General features: G+C 44.5%; 2 long non-coding RNA genes across 2 annotated transcripts; one reads left to right on the top strand and one right to left on the bottom strand.

Annotated features, from left to right (window-relative positions):
- Positions 1-4182: 4182 nt before the first annotated feature.
- LOC145512838 (uncharacterized) lies at positions 4183-7889 on the bottom strand. The gene is made up of 3 exons (XR_014058853.1): positions 7821-7889; positions 6640-7211; positions 4183-6471 (listed from the first exon to the last, which is right to left on the bottom strand). It is a non-coding gene; the product is annotated as an uncharacterized LOC145512838 (long non-coding RNA).
- A 91-nt stretch (positions 7890-7980) lies between these two features.
- On the top strand, positions 7981-10707 carry LOC145512837 (uncharacterized). The gene is made up of 2 exons (XR_014058852.1): positions 7981-8462; positions 8683-10707. It is a non-coding gene; the product is annotated as an uncharacterized LOC145512837 (long non-coding RNA).
- The last annotated feature ends 11367 nt before the right edge of the window (positions 10708-22074 follow it).

Below are 22074 nucleotides of genomic sequence, written 5' to 3'. Positions count from 1 at the left end.
TGCTGTTGTTTACTTAACCAATGCCCTATTGTTAGACGTTTAGGTTGACATTTAAGATGCCTCCAATTTTTCACTCTTATGCACAATGAGGAGATGAACATATGCATACAGATCTTTCTAAATTAGTGAATTATTTCTTTAGGATAGACTCTCAAGAGATGGAATTACCAAGCCTAGGGAAATAAACAGTTTGACACCAATAGTCAAATTGAAACCAATGTCTTTTCTTTTGATTTTAGTATTTCTGGTTTTGGTTTATTAGCATCTTTGAAGAACATAATGGTCCAATATATTGAAGCCTAATTATGTTGGACTGTTTTGATGTGGTTTAACTATTATGATAGTCATTTCTTGATGTTGAGGGGGAGTTGAATAGTCTGTTCCTGAAATGGTACTATGTAATTTCCACTTTGGAGGATACCCAATTCTAAGTTGAGATTACTAGTAGAATAAACTCAATTTTTTCACAACTCCAGTGCCTATTAAAATTTTTGGTGTGGTTTTCTTTTTAAAAACTCCTAATTGTTTTTGGAAAATTGGATGTATGGGTAGCACATTATAGATTATTTGCACATAAAATTGTTTCTAAAGTAACTGCCTACATATTTATTTAAAAATACTAAACAAAAAGTAGGGATTCCTAGGTGACTTAGCAGTAAAGAATCTACCTGCCAATACAGGAGACATGGGTTTGATCATCCCTAAGTCGGGAAGGTCCCCTGGAGAAGGAAATGGCAACCCATTCCAGTATTCTTGCCTGGAAATCCCATGAACACAGGAGCCTGGCGGACTACAGTCCATGAGATCACAAGAAGTCCGACATGACTGAGCACAACACAGCAGCCCAGTAAAACCAAGTTTCTCTGCTGAATTTATGATTAATGTGTCCATCTAAAACTTTATTTCCTTTCTTGTCCTGCCCTATTCCTCTTAAGATTGAGGAGTTATCACAGAAAAGTGGGGATTGAAACTGAGCAGTACCCTGCAGGACACTCCAGATACAAACACCCCTCTGTGTCCCCTGTTTTTTGTTTGTAGGGGAAAGACAAAGAAAAAAGTGTTAATATCCTAGGCCTTCCCCAAGTTCCAAAGAGCAGGCTCAAGCAGTTAACAGGATAGCAGAATTACAGGATGACTAGTTGCTCTTGAAGGAACACAGATAACAATCTGATGCCTATCCCTGAGTTCTTCTACAGAAACTAATACCCCCACCCAGGTGGAGGATGGTGACTATAAGCTGATCACAAGCACATAGACTCCAGACTGATTGGAACCAGAAGGTTGAGATTCCCAAGACATCACCCTGTCACCTTTCTTTTGAAAAGAAAGTCACACACATTCTGCAGCCCTCGCCCCAAATTTTACCTTTAAAAACTCTTCCCTGAAATGATTGGAGAGGTCCAGTCTTTTGAGTATGAGCTGCCTGTTCTCCTTGCAATAGACCTTCCTCTGCTTCAAACTCCAACATTTCAGATTGTTTGGCCTCAGTGTACATCAGGCTCATGAACTTGGATTAGACAACAAAACTACATTCCCAAAGGTTACAGTGATTTCAGAGCCACCAGTGGTGAAGGCAAAGAGTCATTTCACTGCAGCCCATCAATTGCTGTCGCTCCAGGGACTTTTATTCCAAACTGCTGACAAATGTCATTTGACTCAATCTCTGTATCCTGTTTGCCCTCTGGGGAAATTTGCTCCTAGTTACCACATTTGAAATACTGTGTGAAGTATCATGATTTCTCAGGCACATTTTCATCAGCCATAACCAAATCAGCCTGTCAACTAATTCAACTCTTTCGTCCAAAGACACATGAAGTTAGAAACCATCTTCTCAGTAACAAAATTTTTTAACAGTTTGATAGGAGAGATAGCACCAACCCCCCGATACAGCAGCTATGGAGCACATCCGGAACGTGTTAACATTCTTCTTTATCTCTTTTAGTTGTGTCTGGCTGAACCCACCTGGGGAGCTTCAAGCTGCCTACCCTCCTGAACCCTCCAGGACAGAGGGGCCTGACCTCTCAGTCCCTGAGAAGCAAGCCATCTCAGGCAGCTGGGACAACAGAGAGAAGGAAAGCCAGGTTGGTACCTAGGCTTGTGGTGGCCTCTGCTCCCGAGTTAAAGCTTTTTCTGAAAATGATAATAACGTGATGTTATTATCATATAAATTATCAAATACCATGAAAGCCAAAATCTTGGCTTTCTCTGCCCACCAAAGCTGAATGAAAAATATGGAGACAGACTTTGGAGGAAATAGAAAGGTGGCTTTAATTCTCAGTCAGCCGAGAGGGAAACACAGTAGGCTTATGCCTCAAGAACTGTGCCCCATCTACCCATGAGTTGTTTAGGGGCTTCTATAAGATAAGGAACAAAGATGTTAGGATCTTGATTTCTTCCTCTTTCATTATTTCAAAGACAGTCATAGGCTGGTGTCAGTAACTCAGTAATTGAGTCTGGCAGTTGGGTGGCTCTGCGGCCTTCTTTCCAATATGTAACTACAAAGGGAAGGGTGTTGTAAGGGTAAACACCAGACACCAGATGTATTTAGCATAGAGTCAAAAGAAAATAGATGTGAAGTGTAGCTCCTGCAGAGCTAGGGGGCAGAAAAACGAGCTTAGTTACAGACATGCAGAGTTAGGAGCAGTTAAAATGAAAAAAAACTAGAAATGTTCAGGCCTGCTCATAGTTCTCTTTATCTTCTTTGTTCTCAGGAAAGGGAAAGAAAAAAAACTCATTCTTCTTTTTTTTTTTTCCTTTTCACTGCAATAATGACAGTGATACTAAAAATAACAGTAATCAACATCCTCTGTACAAGTGCTAAGGTTCAGGCAGTGTGCTGAGTACCATACACATTGTCTCATTTCTCCTTATAAGAACCCTAAAAGCTATCTGCTATCACAACCATTTTAAAGATAAAGAAGTTGAGGCGCAGAGAAGTTAAGGAACTTGCCCCAGGTCACACAACTAAAAATTGACAAAGCCAGGGTGTGGAGCCAGATTTTGTCAGACTCCAGAGGAAGATTCTTGACGATGCTATTAGGTGTTGTTGTTCAGTCACTCAGTCATGTCCAACTCTTTGTGACCCCATGACTGCAGCATGTTAGGTGGTGTTGCATGCTGAAAATATCAACAACGTATTGTCTTAGCATGTTATTCATCAGAACGCATTAGGGAAAAGCCACCTGGTGCCTTTCTGGAATCAAAGAAAAGGGAGTGCCCACTGAACAATGGCAGGGCCTTGGGAGAGACTACAGAAATGAGGAGGCATTTGTACCTTGCTCACAAATTCTTTTGCTGTCTGACCTTTCTCATCTGGAAAATAACACAAGGAGATGGATGTGTACGTGGGTTCAGGGTCCTGGTTTGTTTCCCACCACAGAGGACCACCTCCTGAACTTCTGGACTCTGTCATGTCTTGGCATTCCTCCAGCATTCCCCTAGCTCAAGTGAGGCCTGGGCTGGGGGGCCCTGGGCCCTGGGCCAGACAGACGCTCAGAGGGAAGGCCTTGGCTGATGGCTCTGAGCGCAGGTGTCTGAGCCCAGACACAGACACCCCAGCACAGATCTGGGATAGGCAGAGGCAGATGTTAACCTCTTCTGCCACCAGGGCCCTCAGGCCAGTCTTCAGGTTCTGAAGTCCATCTCAGATAGCAGTTTGTGACGTCCGTCCTTTGACCCTTTCTAATCACATCTTCCCTCCTTATGGTTGCTACCTCTGTTAATTCTTCCGCAGCACCTGCTCTGTCCTTCAGTCATAGAGAGTGTTCTCGTTGCTGTTGTTGGCTGTATTAGTAGCGGTGGCAGCAGTAGCAGTAATAACAGTGATGTTGGATGGAATAATAATAACTACTGTGGGACTTCCCTGGTGGTCCAGTGGTCAGCCTTTCAATGCAGGGGTCGTGGGTTTGACCCCTGGTCAGGGAACTAAGATCCCACATGCTGTGGGGCAACTAGACCCACATGCCACAACTAGAGAGCCCATGAGAGCCTGTGTGCCGCAACTAGAGAGAAGTCCTTGTGTCCCAGCAAAGATCCCACATGCCACAGGTAGAATACAATGCAGCCAAAAGTAAATAAGTAAAAAGAAAACAGACAAGTTATACCATAGGAGGAAATCTTCACATACCTTATATATGAATTAAGAACTTGTGTCCAGAATACATAAAATCTAAAACAAGAGAATTAACTATCACCACTCTTTATTGAGCCCTTGCTATGTTCCAGGCAGTATGCCGAGTTCCCACGTTAGTGTATTTCTCCTGCACAATGGCCCTGGGCAAGGTCAGTTAATTTTCCCATTTTACCGATGAGGAAATGAGCCTCTGTGATATTGCAGAATGTAGTAGAGCTGAACTTTGAATCCAGGGCTGGTTGTCTTCAGGCCCATGCTGTTAACTGCCTGTCTACTTCCTCTTTATGGGAAATGGTTTTTCTCCTGTCTATCAGGATGTGTGCTGGTTGTCTTCGAACTTGGTCATAAGTCCTCTTTATTAGTTTCCTACTTGGATAACTAATTGCCACAGTTTGATGGCTTAAAGCAGTAGTTTCTTAAAGGTCTAGAGGTCAGAAGCTTGAAATGGGTTTTATGGAGCTAAAATCAAGGGCATCAGCTGGGCTGCATTGTCTCTGGAGGCTTTGGGGAAAATCCATTTCCTTGCTTTTCCAGCTTCTGTATGAAAGTGTTAGTGGCTCAGTTGTGTCTGACTCTTTGCGACCCCATGGACTGCAGCCCACTAGGCTCCTCTGTCCATGGGATTCTCCAGGCAAGAATACTGGAGTGGGTAGCCATTTCCTTCTCCAGGGGATCTTCCCGACCCAGGAATCAAACCTGGGTCTCCTGCATTACAGGCAGATTCTTCCCTGTCTGAGCCACCAGGGCAGACCCAAGAAACTAGAAGTTGCATTCTTTGGCTCATGACCCCTTCCTCCATCTTCAAAGCACATCCTTTCAATCTCTGCTTTTGCCATCACATCTACTTTTTCTCTGACCTTTGATACTTTGGGCTTATCTGGATAACCCAGGATTATTTTCCCATTTCAAGATCCTTATATCTGTTTACGGTGCCTCTTGCCATATAAGGTAACAAATTTACAGGCTTAGAGATTAGGATATGAACATCTATAGGGCACCATTGTTCTATCACACCCACCAAGAGCCAATTTCCTCAACTCAAACCCAGACAAGAGGAGAATAGCCTGTTGAGTGGGTAGCACCTGCCTAACCTCACCTGAGATGCTCCCTTGCCAGGGTCAGGGAACTTGGATATGGGCTTGGTCTGCAGAAAGATGTGTCCAGAACAGAGGGATAGAATGAAAGGAGCTAGTCAGTCACCCACAGAATAATACAGAGTTGGGCAGAGTTATAAGAGCGATAGGGTTGCTTCCCAGGTGACTCAGTGGTAAATAATCCTCCTGCCAATGCAGGAGATGTGGTGCCACAGATTTGATCCTTGGGTTGGGAAGATCTCCTGGAGAAGGGCATGGCAACCCACTCCAGTATACTTGCCTGGAGAATCCCATGGACAGAAGAGCCTGACAGTCTAGTCTATGGGGTGGCAAAGAGTTGGACATGTCTTCACAACTGAACGACAACAACAGAGGCAATAGAGAAGGCATTCAGTCCATTTTGCCACTGCAGGCTTCTTCTCCACAATATTTTTGATGGACCCTTGCTAGAACACCTTCGGGAACAGAAACCTCACTCCTTTACAAGACAGCCAGTTCCCCAGTTAGCAGCTCCAGTTGTTAAAACTTCTTCCTTAATGTAAGCCTTCCTCCCCAGAAACATCCCCCTTGGCCCTGGCTCTACTGAGGCTGAACAAGCCCTCCCCTTCTTCTGGAGGTGACAACCTCAAGTGCAATGAAGACTTTGAAGGGTGTTTCTGCGAAATCAAAGGCACCCAAGGCACCTGGGGTGCCTCTATGACATCAGTGGCTATACTCTGGGTGCCATCAGAGTCCTGTGTGCCTATGGACAATACCCAGTCTGGTGCCTGCCATGTAATAATGGGCTCTTAAAAGCAGTGCCCTGAACTGGTGTCAAACAGCAGAGCTGGTTCTACCTTGAAAGAGGAGAACAGAAGCTAGTTTGGAAGCCCAGCCAGGAAACACAGATTCCTCTCTTTAAAGCAGCTGCCACAATTGAGATTCTGGAAACAAGTGGCAACAATCATATACAGGGGTGGGAGGCTAATCCTCCAGCTTAAATCCAAACTGAAAGTACTGTTTGAGTCTGATTTTCCTTCGTGCTCAGACTAATGGTCTCTGCTGCTTCCTCTGTCTCTCCTCCTCTTCTGTCTGTTGACACCACTGATCACTCCAGTGCCTGTCCTAGTTCTGTACTGTTTGCCCTCTATACCATTTTTCCTTTTCTCCAGCTCTGGTCTGCATTATAGGAGGTTACCCCTGCAGGCTGTGTTTCCCAGTCTCCTAGGTAAGCTAGCTCCTGGCATATTCAGCCTATGGAAAGCCCTGGAGGGAGATGGAAAAAATCCAGGCTATTTTTTCCCAACACACACACACACACCCCCCACCCCCACCTTCTCCCTCCCCCATCTCTGCTTTCTCTCTAAGGTTCCAGCTTCTATTGGTGTCTCTGTTTCCTGTACCCTGGCAGTCCCCTCCCACTGACCTTCTGACCTGGAGGTAGAAATGGCTTCCTGCTGTTGCTCATCTCTGAGTTGCATCACTTTCCCCAGTGGTTTCTTGGTTTTTCCCTCACTTGTGTAGCCAGTTCTCCTTTTAAACATCTCTCTGTTTTAACTACTGAAAGTAGTATTTTTTTCCACACCAGATATGGTTCTGTTACCCTTTCAGCTGTCATGCTTAAAGAACCCTATACTGTTTTAGAAGCCCTAAAATCTCTCTCTCAGACTAAGTATTGATATTCCCATATAACAGTCTTGATAACTGATTTTGGTGGGTTTTTTTGTTTTTTTTTTTTTTGGCTGAGCTGGGTCTTAGTTGCTCTCCACAGGCTTTATCTAGTTGTGGCATTGAGGTGCATGGGTTTCTCACTGCAGTGGCTGCTCTTGTTTCAAGCTCAGGCTCTAGAGTACAGGCTTAGTTGTTCCATGGCATGTGGGATCTTCCTGGGCCAGGGATTGAACCCATGTTCCCTGCATTGGGAGGTGGATTCTTCACCACTGGACCACCAGGGAAGTCCCTTGATAGCTGATTTAGAAAATTCCTTTTTTGTTCGCTAAAAATCTCTGAAAAGAAAGATATAGGTCTGTGAGGCCCACAAAGTGCAAGAGTGGATTCAGTTCCACTCAGTTCAACAAATTTTTCCTTAGTTTTCAACATACATTCACTCATTCACCAAATATTCATTGAGCATCCATTACAGTATTTTCTAGGCGCTGTTATAGGACCTGAGGATGCAGCTGTGAGCAAGACAAAGTCTTTGCCTCCATGGAATCTGCATTCTAGTGGAGTGGGGAGACAATGAACAAATGAGCAAATGAATCTATAGTACATCAGATGGTGATAAGAGCTACAAAGAAAATATAAAGCTGGGTAAAGGGGTGGGAAGTGCCTAGGAGGACATTGTCCTTTTATGCAGATGAACAAAAGGCTCCCTCCAAGGGGTAATATTTGAGCAGAGATCTGACTGCATTGAGGGGGTGAGCCTGGTAGATATCTGAGAGAGGAGTATTGCAGGTAAAGAAAGGAGAAAATACAGAAGTCAATCCCAAGATGGAGTGGCCTTAACATGTTCAAATAACAGCAAGGAGACAAGGATGGTGGGAGTGGAGTGAACATGGGCGAGGGTGATAGAAAATGAAGAAAGAGAGAAAGGAGTGGGGAGGAAGAATCACCTGGAGCATTGGAAGTCAAGGTAAGAACTTTGCTTTCACTCTGGCAGGTTTTGAACAAATGAGTGCTCTGATCTGGCTTACATTTTTGAGAAACCATTCTGGCTGCAGCATTGTGACAGACTAGGGCTGGGTAAGAATTGAAGCAAGGTGACTATTTATTAGGTAACCAAGAGCCTAGGGAGAGTTGATGATGGCATGGGCCAGGTTGAAGTGCTGGACATGGTCAAATAAAGTTCAATTCTGAAAATACCTTATAGGTAGAGTCAACAGGATTTGCTGATATACCATATAAAAGAAGGGATCACAGATGACTCTTTTTTTCAACCTGGGAAATCGAGAGAATACAGTTGCCCTTTGTTAAGATGGGGAAGACTCTGGGAGGAAGGAGCTCAGGAGAGAAGGTCAGAAGTCTGGTTTTGGACATGAGATGCCTGTCAGCCAACCAGGATGTGTCAAGCAGGCAGTTGGATGTGACTGTGTCTGGAACTGATGGGAAAGATCTGAGTTGAAGATGTGAAGTTGAGCACTGCCAGAGAATAGATGGTATGTAATGTCATCAGACTGAATGTGATCGCCTAGAGAGACAGTGCAAACAAGAGGCGAGATCTGAGGAATGAACCCTATGAAGTCGTGCATTTAGAGGTCAGGAAAATGTGAAAGAACCGGGAGAGGGGGCTGAGAAGTAAGTGTGTGTGTGTGTGTGTGTGTGTGTGTGTGTGTGTGTGTGTGTGTGTGTGTGTGTGAGTGCATGCATGTGCATGTGTGTGTATGAGTGAGGTGGTCATGACCATGACCTTGTGGGTGACTGCAGGCTATGTCCATGCTTGTCTGAAGGTCCTGTAACTGTGGGTTTGTGTGGCAGAGGGAAGCCACGTGGACTTGGAACCTGCAGGCAAAATTCAAGGCTTACAATGTGAGTGAGTTTGGTGAACTCCACAAGAAGCGATTATAAGCTGAGGACATTGACTCCTCCAAGAAGGCCCCATAGCCTGAGTTCAAGAACGTCCTCTTGGACCTGAGACCAGTAGCCTCTCCTGGACATCCTCACAGTCAGAGTCAGCGTGTCTCCCAAGAAGTCCCCGGCCTGAATTTGAGTTCCTGAGGAGCCTTGCAGCCTGAGTTTAACACAGTTTCCCCCCAAAGTCCCACAGTCTCAGTTCACCGGTCACTTCACGAGGATGTCCTTGGAGTCTGGGTTCTGAGCTGTTCTCAAAGGTTCCTGCAGCTGGAGTTCAAAGCATTCCAGAAGAATCCCTGGCAGCCTGGATCCCTCAGTGTCCTACTCCCAGACGTGGTCACACATGAGGCTGTCCAGGGCAAGCAAGAGCAGTAGAAGAAGGCTTGGGACTGACCTCTGAGGAAAGCCAGCATTTAAAGGAAGGGCAGGGTGAGGAAGGTAGAGGAGTGGTCAGAGTTGGGAGAATCATGAGAGCAAGATGCCGTGGGAGTCCTGGGGAAAGCCAGCACAGACGCGAGAGGGGGCCACTGGATTCGGTCACTTAGTCATACTGATGGGGGAAGGGGTCGAATCAGAGGAGTGAGAGGGCTGCACCTCAGTGGGTTGAGGAATAACAAGAAATGAGGAAGCAGAGAGAGAGAGTTGTGTGCCCTTTCACAAAGCTTGGCCACAAGGGTGGCCTATTCGTCCTTAAAGCAGAGCAGTGACAGCGCACCAAGGAGAACACAAGCAACCATGCACCAAAGTGGAGTCGGGAGGACCAGCGAGGCGCCACAAAGCGCAGTTTCTGTAGTTTCCCCTGCCTTGTTCAGGCACCGACAAGGCCACCTTCCAGCTGCTCTGGGCTGTTTACCTTCGAGGAACCTCTCTGCTTCAGTAGAAAGTGACACAACATGCCAGGAAACCCTCAGTTTTTAGAGTTAGCAGCTTTAGGTTTGAGGGTCTACCCAGCTACTTCCTCACTGAGCAACTAACAGATGTGTTAACCTTGCTCAGTTTCAGTTTCCTCATCCGTGTTGCTGTTGTTGTTGCTTAGTCATGGTATATTTATAGGGATTAAATGAAACAACACTGTGAATGGAATGAATGCTCAGAACTGTACATTTTAAAATGGTTAAATTGGCAAATCTTCTGTTATACACATTTTACCACAATCTTTAAAAATTAATAATGGAATATACCAAAAAGCATGAAATAGTACACTTTAAATGTGTATGTTGTATGCCATGTGATTTACATCTCAACAAGGCTGTTAAAGAAGGGAAAAAAGTGGAAGCTGTGACAGATTTTATTTTCTTGGGCTCCAAAATCACTGCTGATGGTGACCGCAGCCTTGAAATTAAGAGATACTTGCTTCCTTGGAAGGAAGGAAGGACACAAGGACACTTCCTTCCTTGGAAGAAAAGCTATGACAAACCTAGACAACAGATTAAAAAGCAGAGGCAAAGGTCCATGTAGTCAAAGCTATGGTTATTACAGTAGTCATGTATGTATGTGAGAGTTGGACCATAAAGAAGGCTGAGAGGCTGAGTGCTGAAGAATCGATGCCTTGAATTGTGGTGCTGGAGAAGACTCCAGAGAGTTCCTTGGACTACAAGGGGATCAAACCAGTCAATTCTAAAGGAAATCAACCCTAACTATTCATTAGAAGGATTTATGCTGAAGCTCCAATACTTTGTCCACCTGATGTGAAGAGCGGACTCATTGGAAAAGATCCTGATGCTGGGAAAGATAGAAGGCAAAAGGAGAAGAGGACGGCATAGGATGAAGTGGTTACAGAGCATCACGGACTCAATGGACATGAAGTTGAGCAAACTCTGGGAGAGAGTGGAGGACAGAGGAGCCTGGTGTGCTACAGTCCATGGGGTCATAACGAATCAGACACAACTTAGCGACTGAACAAGAGGCTATTAAAACAAATTAATGGCATACTGAGTTATTGCCTGGTGTGGTTTAGAAATTGTGCCACCTTACTGCTAAAGTGAACTTTGAATTGGTGGTATATATGCACCTCCATGTACACAGTTTATCATTTAATTTTCATGCCAAGTGGCATAATTAAAGAGGCCAAGACCTCCGGGCTGCTTTAAGGAGAGTGTCAAAGAGCACCTTGTTGGGACGCTTGGATCCTAGGTCTGGTCCCAGCTTTAAAGGTCATCAAACTCCATCTGTAAAGTTCACTTGTGGGAAACAAGCTCTGGAGAATCCAGGCACTGGCTCCAGACTCTTGAGAACTAATTTGATAAACAAGCAGGCCTATTGATTCCTTTACCAATGGGGACACCCCAAGCATCCTGGGGCAGGGCCCTCCCTCTCTGAGGCCTGGCTAGCAGAGAGGAAGATCACCGGGTGGGGGCGCAGTGTTATTTAGCTCCTTCTCTTGACCATAACACTCAGGCCCTTTCTTGGCCTGGCTCGTTTTATTTTGGAATGGGAGTCAATGACTCAGAACAGATAGTTAATGAAAAGCATTATAAATTAATGAATTGGAAATACTTGATAACTTTTCTCTTCTCTAATTTGGCCTCTGATAAGGCCAAAGTTATGTTGATTTTTGTGAAACATGTAGATGCTTGTCATTTAAAGGGTTCAGTCTTTCTAGCACATTAGGAAAAACAGCAACCCCGCCACTCTTGTTTTTCACTTCCTAGAGGAACTCTTTCAACTCTTTCAGCAGATGCTATTTTGTCTTTGTATCTTCCTCTTCTTGATGGTTTACAGATTGGAAAACAGATGTAGAAGTCCTAAATGGGAACCCCAATTTTGAGGGTTGCTCTAACACAAATGTAAATATGGCAGCCTAACTCACCAAAACTAATTGGTTCATATTGCTCTACAGACTGCAAAACACTTTCCTCTATGTTATACTACCTCTTTCTAAAAACAACAACAACAACAAAACATATCCTTTTTTCTATTGTGGTAAAATACATATAACATGAAATTTAACACCTTAGCCACTTTTGAGTGTACAGTTTAGTGGCATTAATGGCATTAAGTACATTCACATTGTTGTGCAACCATTACCACCATCCATCTTCAAAACTTTTTCTTCATCCTATCCTGAAACTCCATACTCATTAAACAATAACTCTCCATTCCCCTCCCCCAGCCACTGGTAACTGCTATTGTTTTTTCTTTATGAATTTAACTATTCTAGGTACCTCATATAAGTGGATTCATACAGTATTTGTTCTTTTGTGTCTGGCTTATTTCACCTAGGGTTTCTCTGGTAGCTCAGGTGGTAAAGAATCTGCCTGCAATACAGGAGAACTGGATTTGATCCCTGGGTCAAGAAGATCGTCTGGAGAAGGGAATGGCAACCCACTTCAGTATTCTTGCCTGAATAATTCCATGGACAGACCACGGGGTAGCAAAGAGTTGTACATGACTGAGCAACTAATACTTTCACTTTATTTCACCTAGCGTACTGTTTTCAAGGCGCATCAATATTATAGCATGTATCAGAATTCAATTCATTTTTTAGACTGAATAATATTCCATCATATGTATGTACAAAATTTGTTTAATCGTTTATCTGTTGATGGACATCTGGGTTGTTTCGACCTTTGGGTTATTGTAAATAATGATGTTCCTGGAGAAGGGCACAGCAACCTACTCCAGTACTCTTTCCTGGAGAATCCCATGAACAGGAGAGCCTGGTGGGCTACAGCCCATGGGGTCACAGGGAGTCAGACACAACTGAAGTGACTTAGCATGCACACACACATATAATGATGCTATGAACATGGGTGTACAAATATCCATTCAATTATTTTGAATATACACCTAAGATTGGAATCACTGGATCATATGGTAACTCTTGGTTTAGTTTTTTTAAGAGCCTACCTCTTTGTTCTGACAACAATTCCATAACAGAGCAGGTACTAAGACAACTGTCTGCATAAAGAAGACAGGACACTTGGTGACTTGCCTAGGTATCAAAGCTTGTTGGTGCTGCAATTTGAACCTGGGTCCTCTTGCTCCAAATCCAGGCTTCTCTCCATCATACTGTCTCCCATGGTACTGGCCTTCCTCAGCCTAAAATACCCAACCGGAAGTCTCATATAATGTTTCTTTTTCTCCAGAACATGTAAAGGACCCTTCATTAATGCAGGCTACCACTCTCTTTTTGCAATCATCTTTAGCATTTGCCATTGGCACATGAATAATCTATTATACTTCTCAAATAAGAGCTCATCTCACTTCCATTTATATCACCTTCCTGATGGGATGTGGACATCTCATCAGCACATTAGAAAAAAGAGTGTATCTATAGCCAGGACATGGAAGCAACGTAGATGTTCATTGACAGATGAATGGATAAAGAAGTTGTGGTACATATATACAATGGAATATTACTCAGCCATAAGAAAGAATGAATTTGTTAGTTGTAGGGAAGTGGATGAATCTAGAGCCTGTTATACAGAGTAAAGTAAGTTAGAAAGAGAAAAACAAGTATCATATATTAACACATGTATATGGAATCTAGCATAATGGTACTGATGAACCTATTTGCAGGGGAGGAATAGAGATGCAGACATAGAGAACAGACTTGTGGACACAGTGGAGGAAGGAGAGGGTGGGATGAATTGAGAGAGAAGCACTGTAACATATACATTACCATATGTAAAACAGGTAGCAAGTGGGAAGTTGCTGTGTAACACAGGGAGCTCAACCTAGTGCTCTATAACAACCTAGAGGGGTAGGATGTGTGTGGGAGGTGGGAGGGAGGTTCAAGAAGGAGGGGACATATGTATACCTAAGCCAACACAACATTGTAAAGCAATTATCCTCCAATTAAAAATAATTTTTAAAAAATGATAAAAAAAAATAGAGTGTGTCTTTGCAAAGGTTCATACCTACGTTATATTAACCCTCAAGTCCCAGAGGGCCTTCTTTTGATCCAAATTTTGGGCCCTCTCTGTTCCAGACCAACTACTGCAACATAACTCATAGAATTGAAATAACAACTTTCAAGCAGCTGCCATATGCCAGGAACTGTCCCAAGGGCTTTGCACCTACTCTCCCATGTCCTCTATTTACAATGTCCTGAGAGACAGGAAATATATCCCTCCTCCAGATTAAAGAAACAAAGGCCAAAAGACATCAAGCTCCTTGCCTGAAAGAATGCCCAGGATTTGATGGATGCCAACACCCAGTGCCTCTGTTTCCCTACCCACCTACCTCCTTTCCAAGTGTATAGTTTTATACCCTATCTTGTCACATACAAAACATCTTAAACTAAAGTTTATGAGATTAGTGGAAACAGAGTTGTTTTCTTCTTTAAATCAGTGACCTTTTTTTTCCCTTTTGCTGCCTCAAGTTCAGACTTGATTTCTCTCTGGTAGAATTTTTCTCTCATTCCCTTAGGCCTTCTTCTATAGGACCAGCTGTCCCCTGTTTGAATCCTAGTTATCTGTGCCCATTTTTAGTCCCCTTTCTTATTCAAGGTAGGAGTGGGATTCTACTGAGCTCCTCTGTGTCCTGGCATTTCATAGGTGACCAAGAACTTTAGGTTTCTGGGCTAAGATCAAGTCTCTGTTTTTAGCTAGCTCTCATTGATCTGTGTTGAAAGAATGAACAGATACATGGAAAATGAGGTTGATAGTCAACAACATCCTTTTGTGTCTCATCTACCAAGTCATGGCTCTCCTCATTATTCTCCACTTCAAAGTAGGAGGGGGCAAGCTATGGGAATTATCACAGGGGAGGGAGCTAAGGAGTTGAGAAGAGGCCAATACAATACAACTAGAAGTTCAAGGTCAAAGCTGAAATCCTCATTCATTCACTTACTCTGTGAAAGCATTAGTCGCTCAGCTGTGTCCAATTCTTTGCGACGGCTTGGACTATAACCTGCCAGACTCCTCTGTCCATGGGATTCTCCAGGCAAGAATACCAGTGTGGGTTGCCGTGGCCTCCTCTAGGGGATCTTCCTGACTCAGGGATCAAATCCATATCTCTTACATCTCTTGCACTGGCAGGCAGGTTCTATACCATTAATGCCACCTGTGAAGCACATAGTAAGCATGAGTAAGTGATAGTCACTCAGTCGTGTTCGACTCTTTGCAACCCCATGGACTGCAGCCTTCCAGGCTCCTCTGTGTATGGAATTCTCCAGACAAGAATACTGGAGTGGGTAGCCATTTCCTTCTCCAGGGGATTTTCCTGACCCAGGGATCAAACCTGAGTCTCCTGCATTGTAGGCAGATGTGGCCTTGGGTAAATCACTTAATCTTTCTGAGTTGTATTTTTCTCACTTGTCAAAAAAGAATAGCAATCTTTGCCTCATGGGGTGATTATGAGGATTAAATGAAACCATAAGTGTGTAAAAGAGAACACCAGCCAGCATGCAGGGGACACTAGATGAACACTCAAAAAACAAATGAACGAAAGACCTGGGGGGAAGCATACAGTATAGAATCTGTTTAAAGGAGTGCCATTTTTAAAAATTTCATGCAATGCCTTTTATCTTTTGGGTCTATAAATGGCATTAAGCAGTAAATGAGGTATGTCAGTGAACAATTATGACTCACAGTGGAAATGCCAGACATTTAAAACCTAAGAGCCAATTACTGGATCTAGCATCAAAGACACACCAAAGGACTTTAAAAAAAAATTCCCATCATCTAGGATATGCCAGAGTTGCTGTGTGTGGGATAGAGCCCTTGATTGCTAATTAGATTCTGAACAATCAGAACAGAAAAATGTTCTGTTCCATAGCATCAAATGAGATTCCTATATCTTGTATCTGGACTGAGGCCAGTCAAGATACCACACTCTGATTTTGGTGATCTTGGCCCTCAAAGACTGTAGGCAAATCCCCCAAACTTTTGGTCTCTTAGTTCCTCCACTCAGGGGCTATGGTGTGTGCAGATCCCTCCCGCCTGTCCTCTAAGGCCTTGACACTCCTCACTGTTGCTGGTGTCTACCCTCTTCCTCCGGAAGGGGGCTCCCTGTTATCCTCAACCTCACCTGGAAGCTCATGGCCTGAGGTCCATCAGGGCCTTCATCCTCCCAGCTGAGGTGCTGTCCAGATGCTGAGAGCTGGAAGCCTCTGCCCTCCTGAAATACCATGGGAGCTGTCCAGCCTGGGAGCTGGGCAGCATCTTGGAACTCCGGCAACATCTGAAGAGTGCAGGAGACTTTGAGCCAAGCTAGGGTAGCCAGGAGGGCCCTTGGAGGCCACATCTATGTACAAAGGAGGAAATGGAGGCTCAGAGGGGACAAGTGTTAGCTCAGGGATGTGTAGCCCTGCAGCAAAGACAGAAAACAGGTCTTTTGTACCTAAGTCCAGCACTCCTTCCATGTTGTCACACTGTGGGCTCACACCCCACCCCTACCCAGCATATTATACATTCATAGACCAATGTCTGTTGGACACACCTATCGTTAGCAACAGGGCTCACTTATACAGCTCTTTATAAAGTGCATTTATCATTACCTCATTTAATTTTTACTACTGCACTGTAATTAGCTGGAGTGGTGCTGTCACCATTACCCCTGGTTTCAGAGACAGAAAATGAGACACAGAGCTACATGCCTGGGGGACTGGAGCTGGTAGCCAAAGGAGTAGGTCTCCTCAGGCTGCCTGGAAGAAAATACAGTGGAATAGGACTGGGATGAAGGCTTTCCTGAGGAAGGTGAGGCAAGGGGAAGGACCCCATGGGTAGAGGGGGCCAACAAGGACAAAGGCCTGGAATTTTTCATGGCAGTGGTGTTGGGGAGACAAACAGAGACAGAGACTAACATGGCGGGATCATGATGGTGAGGTGGCAGCTGTGGGCAAGGCAGGGGCTGGGGATTGCCTTACAGCCACCCCCGACATCTCCCCTTGAGGGGAGACACCCCGCAGTCCTGGGGAGGCAGATGGTCTGGACCTCAGCCCAGTGTACTTGATAGCAGAGCCTATCTGAGTTTTCCCTGAGGGTGTTCCTGAGGTGGTGTGACTCATGGCTCCAACTCTGTTGTAAGCTCCCCTAAGTAAAATGCCATTTGGTTTTTGGAGTCTCCCTCCTCCCCACCCCAGGGCCTGATCAGCGCTGCTCAAGGGCCTGGTTGCTCAAGCACAAGCCCTCAGGCCCTGGCTTTGGGACACACACATCTGCCTTCCTGTGCATAGGCTGAGAGGAGGGGAGGAAGGACAGTTGATGGAAGGGCTGTGGGAAGATAGGTCTTGTTGCTGTGATGAACTTGCCTCTGGGTAGGACAAGGGAGTGGAGGGAGGTGATGTTCACTGAACATTTACTGAACACCTGATTCCATCCCACTTTAAATATGTTGTTTCATTTAAATCTCTCAACAACTCTCCTTTTGCGGTTGAGGAATCCTAGGCCCAAGGTGTTCGCTCTGAGGCCACACTCTTCCCACAAGCCGCTCCCTCTGGAGATACCAAGACAGAGCTGCAAGTTGGGAGACTCCTCTGAAGTGGGGCTTTGACATGAGGACCCCAATCAGCCTTATTGACCTTCCTTAGACCTGCACTGCAGCCTAAACTCTCCCACCATGGGACTTCCCTGGTGGTTCAGTGGCTAAGATGCCATGCTCCCAATGCAGGGGGCCTGAATCTGATCCCTGGTCTGGGAGCTAGATCCCACATGCTGCAACTAAGAGTTCACATGCTGCAACTGAAGATCCTGTGTGCTGCAATGGAGATCGAAGACCCCTCATGCCACAACCAAGACCTGATACAGCCAAAAAATAAATTAATATATCAGTCAGTTCAGTCGCTCAATTGTATCTGACTCTTTATGACCTCATAGACTGCAGCACACCAGGCTTCCCTGTCCATCACCAATCCCCGGAGCTTGCTCAAATTCATGTTCATTGAGTCGGTGATGCCATCTAACCATCTCATCCTCTGTTGTCCCCTTCTCCTGCCTTCAATTTTTCTCAGTATCAGGGTCTTTTCCAATAAGTCAGTTCTTTGCCATCAGGTGGCCAAAGTATTGGAGGTTCAGCTTCAGCATCAGTCCTTCCAATGAATATTCAGGACTGATCTCCTTTAGGATGGACTGGTTTGATTTCCTTGCAGTCTAAGGGACTCTCAAGAGTCTTCTCCAACACCACAGTTCAAAAGCATCAATTCTTCGGTGCTCAGCTTTCTTTATAGTCCAACTTTCACATCCATACACGAGTACTGGAAAAACCATAGCCTTGACTAGATGGACCTTTGTTGGCAAAGGAATGTCTCTGCTTTTTAATATGCTGTCTAGGTTGGTCATAGCTTTTCTTCCAAGGAGCAAGCAACTTTTAATTTAATGGCTGCAGTCACCATCTGCAGTGATTTGGGACCCCAAGAAAATAAAGTCTGTCACTGTTTCCATTGATTCCCCATCTATTTGCCATGAAGTGATGCAACCAGATGCCATGATCTTCATTTTTTGAATGTTGAATTTTAAGCCAACTTTTTCACTATCCTCTTTCACTTTCATCAGGAGGCTCTTTAGTTCCTTTTCGGTTTCTGCCATAAAGGTGATGTCATCTGTATATCTGTGGTTATTGATATTTCTCCCGGCAATCTTGATTCCAGCTTGTGCTTCATCCAGCCTAGCATTTCACATTATATACTCTGCATATAAGTTAAATAAGCAGGGTAAGAGTATACAGCTTTGACATACTCCTTTTCCAATTTGGAACCAGCCTGGTGTTCCATGTTCCAAATATTAACATAAATTAATATATATATTTAAATAAAAATAAACCAGGCCTGCCTTCCTTCCCTCAGAGGTCAGATCTGCTTTGAGGTCTGATGGTTCTCCCAGCCTCCCTAGCTCCTTCCTATTTTGCACACAGGAGTTGGCCTAATAAACCTCTATACATACAAATAAGCCTCGAAAGGGCTAGGCCAGCACGGCCCCACAGCTGCCGAGTGGTGAGTGGCTGGCTGGATTCAGGCCAGCTCATACTCATTCCTCTGCCACCTGCTATGACACACTTGCAAGTGTCCAGGATGAAGCCAGAGCCGGCTGCCTGGTTTTCTTTAACCATGCACATGACAGGGCTCCTTAGCCCTCCTTCTGCTGCCACTCACTTCCTCCTAGGGGGGCTGATTCTGCAACTGCAGGAAACACTGAGAGCCTGCCTGCTGCTTCTCACTTCTCCCAGGGACTCCAGTGGAGGAGAAAGCCTGTGCGGGTTTATTTCCTCCTCAGAATGAATCTTCCAGTCTGTTTTACATCTGCTCCTCAGTTTCAGTTCTTACTTTGCCCAAGGTCTAAATAATTCTCTCTATAATGACAATGTTCAAAGGCTTTTGAGCTTTACATAGTCCCTTTAACCAGCAAATAAATGAAATATGAAGTAATTCTGCAGATGGACTATTTCATAAACTGAATCAAGTCTTATAGTCAAGAGATGGAGGGGCTCCTTTTCTACAGGGATCCTGAATCTGTGGCTTATTCTCCCTTTTCCCCCAGTCCCAGTCTATTCAGAGTGGGTACAATGAAAATATTTTTAGTGTGGAAAAAAAAAGTGATTATCCTTAGTGGGGTCATTTTATAAGTTCAGATTTTCTCCTGACTGGTTTTTGGAAAGTAGACTATGTTATTAGCCATCAGAGTAATAAAAATGATAAGAGGCCATTCTTTCTGCTTCCAGAAATCTAGTAAAAGATCATTGAGCCCATGCCTCAAATCTAATCAATTCTAGATGGCCCTGGCTGCTGTCTCAAGGCTCCAGGCCGAGGAAAGAAATGTGATCATGTTTAAAGACGTCAGTGTTAGGAGGTGGGAGGACATCTGGACTAGAACTACATTGTACGTGGACATCCTGAGCCCAGCCTTTGCGGGCTTATGCTCTTATCTACCCAGACTATCACAAATACTTTTCTGCAGGGCTGCCCATTCTGACAGATGACATCAGCCCTTGATCACTCAGGCAAATTATTATCTATTCTAAGGAATCCAGCTGTGACCTAGAAGAAACAGGGGACATGGAGGAGCTGGCTGTTACCAGAATGCTGACAAACCAGAAAGGAGAGAGCACCAGGCCCACGTAATCAATACCCAGAATCATATTCCACAGTTCCCAAGCACGGACTCCCCAGGAGCCATGCTGCCCAGGCCCAGTCCCCACCTGTCTTTTCTATCTCAGTCCTATCTGTCCTTTAAAGCCCACTTCCTCCGTGAAGCCTTCTGTGGCTGCCTCATTCCATGCTGATCTCTAGGCCCACCTCTTGGGTCCCAAAGGGCTTTGAGCTTGTTCTATGCAAAAAGTCCTCACCACTGGACCACCAGGGAATTCCCGTGCAGCATAATACTTATTCTATGAATCCCTGCCTTTTACAGCTACATTTGTGTAACATTTGCCCCTATAACTCAATTGCAGCTTCTTAGAAATAGCTAGAACCTTTGTGTTCTCCTCAGTTCCAGGCATACAGTAAATAAATACTTGTTGGCTTGGTTATGCGGTAAGAACTTAGTAAATGACTTGATTTGGCATACAATAGGTGCTCCATAAATGCCTATTGGTTCAGTTTATAGAAAATATTCAATAAATGCCTACTAGTTTGGTGAACAATAGCCAACAGTAGTTGGCTTGATCTAATAGGATTTTGTGGGTCTCCTCTTTGTTGAGGACTAGTTAAGCTGACTAGGACACCAGCCAACTCTGGGAAACTGGGTTGGGTTTTGAAATTCAACTAGGAAAGAGAGCTCCTCAAGGTAGGCCAAAGTGAAGAGTGAGCTGGTGGGAAGAAGCCAAGCCAAATTCTTGAGTGGGACTCAGAGTCAAGGCCTGAAGAGCCCAGGTAAAAAAGGTCAGGTCCCAAAAGGCATCTTCCAATAATTTCCAACATCACCTCCCCAAGCAAGACTTCCCTGACCACACCATCTGAAACAGCTGTCCTCTTTCCTATCCATTTCTGGTGCACTGCGCTATTTCCTTACTGCTGAGCAGTCACACTACTTGGTATTGTCAACTTCACTAGCATTTTCCCCCAACACTTGGTATCTCTCCCACCTCCCCACTAGAAAGGAGACCCTAGAGAAATTTCCTTGTTTACCAACACTTGCCTTGTTCACCAAAATAACCCCATGGGGGAGAAAGGATACTTGTATATGCATGGCTGAGTCCCTTTGCTGTCCACCTGAAACTATCACAATATTCTTAATCAGCTATACTGATTATGAAATAAAAAGTTAAAAGAAAATAATCCCATCGCTAGAGGAGTGCCAGCACATAGCAAGTACTCAATAAATATACCTTGAATGAATGACTAAATGAACTGAGAGAAACCAAAAGAAAGGAATTCAGCTAGAAGTGGATTCAGGCAGATCTGGGTGGGAACAATCAAAGATGGCCTTTGGCTATAAATGCCCATGAATCTGTGTTGCCACCTTCTTGTGTGGCACTGTATAAGCCCGAAACAGTACTGGCCACTTATCTTAGAAGATCAGAGAGGGTGAAGGCAGAGGTCAGCCTATCTGTTTAACTTTTGTTCCTGTCTTGTTCAATCTCTCTGTTGTGTCCAACTCTTTGTGACCCCATGGACTGCAGCACATCAGGCTCCTCTGTCCCTCACCATCTCCTGGAGCTTGTCCAAACTCATGCCCGTTGAGTCAAGATGCCAACCAACCTCATTCTCTGTTGTCTCCTTCTCCTCCTGCCTTCAATCTTTCCCAGCATCAGGGTCTTTTCCAATGTGTCAGCTCTTTGCAAAAGGTGGCCAAAGTATTGGAGCTTTAGCTTTAGCATCAATCCTTCTAATGAATGGTTAGGATTGATTTCCTTTAGGATTGTTAGAGGATAGAACATTTGTTCTACCTTCCAACAATAAGATTATAAAATGACTCCCTGGTTTTATTTGGCAAGCCCCTTAGGATTCTTTTTTAGTGGATAATATGAATACATCGGAGAAGGCAATGGCACCCCACTCCAGTACTCTTGCCTGGAAAATCCCATGGATGGAGGAGCCTGGTGGGCTACAGTCCATGGGGTCGCTAAGAGTCAGACACGACTGAGCAACTTCACTTTCACTTTTCACTTCCATGCATTGGAGAAGGAAATGGCAACCCACTGCAGTGTTCTTGCCTGGAGAATCCCAGGGATGGTGGAGCCTGGTGGGCTGCCATCTATGGGGTCGCACAGAGTCGGACACGACTGAAGTGACTTAGCAACAGCAGCAGCAGCATGAATACGTCTCACAAAGCACATCATTCTTGTTTTATTATATAAGTAATATATTTAGATTACTATTCAGCTGGATGAAGCACAAGCTGGAATCAAGATTGCTGGGAGAAATATCAATAACCTCAGATATGCAGATGATACCACCCTTATGGCAGAAAGTAAAGA

Source organism: Giraffa tippelskirchi, chromosome 7 (assembly GCF_054371585.1).
Source record: "Giraffa tippelskirchi isolate mGirTip1 chromosome 7, T2T-mGirTip1v1.2.pri, whole genome shotgun sequence".
In the NCBI taxonomy this organism is placed as follows: domain Eukaryota; kingdom Metazoa; phylum Chordata; class Mammalia; order Artiodactyla; family Giraffidae; genus Giraffa; species Giraffa tippelskirchi.
Note: the sequence above shows the minus strand (reverse complement) of the source record. Positions and strands in the feature narration are given on the sequence as shown.